The sequence below is a fragment of the Cydia amplana genome, chromosome 4, assembly GCF_948474715.1.
Source record: "Cydia amplana chromosome 4, ilCydAmpl1.1, whole genome shotgun sequence".
Lineage (NCBI taxonomy): Eukaryota > Metazoa > Arthropoda > Insecta > Lepidoptera > Tortricidae > Cydia > Cydia amplana.
This window is the reverse complement of record NC_086072.1, coordinates 17,532,093-17,536,067: the sequence shown is the minus strand read 5'-3', so window position 1 is coordinate 17,536,067 and position 3,975 is coordinate 17,532,093. Positions and strand designations below refer to the sequence as shown.

The following is a 3,975-nucleotide window of genomic DNA, read 5'->3' as shown; positions in this document are numbered from 1 at the left end:
ACTCCGCCTCTTGCGTGAGTGAGTTCCTTTATAAGTACATTTATTTCTAATATGCATACAATATTTCCCTCCATCCATTCAACAGGCCTTAACTCATCATCCTTTCTGTATATGCAGTTCTATTAGGTGGAGTGAAGGTTTAAATTGCTTTAACAGAATTTTGTTGAATGCTTGAGTTTAAAATGATCGGAATATTGAGTGGTAAATTTTGCATGATGTTGTTTTTGTATAATTGGATATATTATCAGACCCTTGTAATTAGTAACACATAATTTCCTGTACAAGTGTTCCTATTAATGTTTTAATAAGCATTATTTTATCTTACTTTTATTAACTGGCGGAGTTTCAGCTTGATAGCCACACATCATTTATTTAAATTAAAAGCATATTGTAATATTTAAAGATTAATAAGTATAAATAGGTAGTATCTTGTTTAAGTACGTCATATGGTAGGTACTAAATACATAGGTAGTAAATTTGACTGAAAAACTGCACCACAGCTTTGAGCATACTTGATGGCAGATAGGGAATTTTTTAAGATTAATTAACAGTAACAATAAAATATAAACGAATAGGTACTATAATCGATCCAAAAAAGGATAATTCTTCACAGCATTGAGGAAAAATTTAGAAAGACGCGTCACTTTCATCCTACCGCGAATTAGCTTTTCGTAGAACCAGTCAGTTAAGTCGAGTCTTGATTTATTTATATCGCCGGTCACTAAATAAAATAAATTGCTAATCGGCGATGTGCTTTCAATCTGAATCGGGGTTTATTATTTACCTAAATGGACGTTTGACTTGAGAAGGATTGCATTTAGCATTTCAAGGTAAGTCTAAAGAATTGTTTACTTCTGGAAAAAGTACGTAACGTAAGCAGGCAAATAACATGGCAAGTGACAGAGCATGGAAACGGCATCACGTGGCATTGCTATATTTTGTTGCGTCCCACCGCTGGGCACAGGCCTCCTCTCATGCGCGAGGGGTTTGGGCTATGGGCCTAATGCCGGTTGGGGACTACTCATCTCTTCTCTTACTTTCTCAGCGAGTATGCGCCCATTGTTGGGCATACGCCTCTCCAAATCTCACCCAAGCAGGAACATTTGCTGCTTCTCTCCTCCGGAGAGGGCCTGCGATGTTTTTGATGTCACTCTCTCTCATGTTGGAGGTCTGTGCTTTGGTATTTTGAACGCCTTCACGCTAGGACACCACATACATCGTTTGGGGCTACACATACACCTTTGAAAGAATGTCTTCGCAGATGTACCTATACATATATGTTTCCAAGCGGACCCCGGTGGGAGCCTGGTAAAAGCCGTGGCAAAAAGAAGGGACAACGCGATGTTTGATGATGATGTTTAGGTACATGTTTCCTCACGATGTTTTTCTCCACCGAAACTTATCAAAACTTATCAAATAATGATATATATTCCGTAGGTACATACGTTCCGAAAACCTCATTAGTACGCAGATTGGGCAAGAATTGAACCCGCGACCTTCGGATTGAAAGCCGCACGTCTCATCCACTCGTCCACCACCGCTTTTTAGGGTTAAACAAAAAAAAAGGATATCCTTTCTTTGGATCTTGATATCCTTATCCTTTCTTGGTAGGTTTTAAATCGATATGGCAATAAAAACAAGTCCATATATCTTTCTAAATGCCAAAACAGGCTCCAGCTAAAACTAAAAAAACTAAATTGCTAAAAAAAGGTGGGCAGGAATCCTGATTGGTCTTTTCCGGCGACTGACAAAAGGAAAGGTCATGACTCACGGTCTAAGGTGACTCGGAATTGCTGGAACTTGCTATATTTAAACATTAGCACCCGCTACTTATGTTGGTCCCATTAAAAGGGACAGAAATAGATTAGATAATGGAGTGGGGGCTGGGATTGGGATACAGGGAGTCCGGGAGCTTTGAAAAGACATGAACCATCACTACATAGTATAAAACAAAGTCGCTTCCCGCTGTCTGTCTGTATGCTTAGATCTTAAAAACTTACGCAACGGATTTTGACGCGGTTTTTTTTAAATAGATAAAGTGATTCAAGAGGAACGTTTATGTATAATTTGTTAACCCGTGCGAAGCCGGGGCGGGTCGCTAGTTTTATATAAATGCCGACCATGTATAAGCATAACCCCATGTGTATTAAGAAGCACCTAAGAACAGGTCTTTCTTCTTAAGTACATAGTAAAAGCTGTACTTCGGTAGTGTGTGTGTGTGACTATGTTTATTTATTTATGAACCTTAATTGATTATCTCTCTACAAATTGTTTTTAGCAATTCCTTAATATCAACCACGCTGCACCTAAATTGCTACAAAATTTACGATTCACGACGTCTGGTAAATAATATATTATACTCGTACACTCTAACGAAGGGCCTTTGCCATCATTTATTTAAATAAAAAGCTTATAATAGCTTATTAATAAATAATACAGCACTTATAATTCCAATGTTGTACAATATTACGGTTAAACAGTTTTTTAAACGAATCAATAATCAATTTGGCGCGCAAAATGTTCCGTGACATTACCATTTACTCTAAATTGGACTTTAAATACTTGAAACAAGCTCTATTACAGATTGAAACCGGTTTTTAAAAGTATAGCTTTCAATAAGTACAGTAATCATTCTCCGTTATGTTATTTATATGTTCCCATATATCACAGCAGCGTCTTTATATAATTAACCACTTAAACCATAGACATTTATTTATATGCCATTTAGCGGCATACATGACACTAGATTAACATATTTTGTCATGGAATTTCGAACCTTAAGTCGTACTGACTGACGATAGTTTTGTGCATGGTGAATTATTTATATGACATTTTTTATGTAACTTTCTTTATTTTGGTAATGTTGGTATTAAAGCGAGAGTGTGGTGATTAGTGAAATAAGAAAGTATTTTAATAGGTACCTAATGGTTTCTTGTTTAAATAATAGTGACAGGCTATTGGCGTAGGTGAAAGACACAATTGATTCTTTTGTTTATGCTTCGAAATAATGTCAAGTAATTTGTTACACGACTGCCCAAAAAAAGGAGTGTACCTATTGTTTACATCATGTGATAAGGATTAACTCTAGCGGAAAAGAGGCCTTCCATTTTATAATAATTGTTTTGAATCATATTAGGTTTTTATTTGGGGAAAATAGTAGATAAATAAAATAGACATATAACATTAAATAAATTAATCAATCATTATGATATAACAAAAGGTATCTCGATTGAAAGTACCTACCTAAATACTAATTAGTAATCGTGATATATAATTTTAATTTTTAACTAGCAGTAACGTCTGCGAACGATGCTATTAAGCTTAGAATAATTTAAAAGTGGAAAAATTACTGTGTTGGGTGAGACTTGAACTCACGGCCTCTGGATAAATACTCCAGCGCTCTCCCATCTGAGCCACCAAGACCTCTTCCATAGCCAGCAAATCTTTTCACCATATAGGTCAAAAGGACTCGAGCGACATCTACCGTAAGAGCTTTACATATCTTAAAAGGCTACCGGAGTTCCAAGTCATTATTGGAAATTCACCAGATGCTACCCACATTAATTTAAAATTTTAACTAGCAGAAACGTCTGCCAACGATGTTATTAAGCGATACCTATATAATATCCTTTTCTCAAACATGCAATGAATTGTCGTCGCTCCGGGCGTTATATCAGGCTTCGAAGTATCACGTTTAGGGCGGAGCAACTCCAGAGAACTGTAAAGTAATTTCATACGAAATTGAAGGCCTAGGCCGGGAAGTAATTTTTTTTTTTAATTCTAATGTAAACATGGGGTCTTTGTCCATGAACAGGCTAAACAGCCGAATTATATTTTTTTTTTTAATATTTTTAGTGAATGAATGATTATCGCACCAAAATATCCGTGTTAACGCCTGTTATACACGAACGTACTGATATTAAGAATACGAATCTGTATGATTCAATGTGTTGATGAATAAATTTAAAATTTTGT

The 3,975-nt window shown here is 36.0% G+C and overlaps 1 non-coding gene across 1 annotated transcript; it reads right to left on the bottom strand.

Moving 5' to 3' along the window:
- Nucleotides 1-3,350: 3,350 nt before the first annotated feature.
- On the bottom strand, nucleotides 3,351-3,423 carry Trnan-auu (transfer RNA asparagine (anticodon AUU)). Its single transcript has one exon. It is a non-coding gene; the product is annotated as a tRNA-Asn (tRNA).
- Between the last annotated feature and the right edge of the window lie 552 nt (nucleotides 3,424-3,975).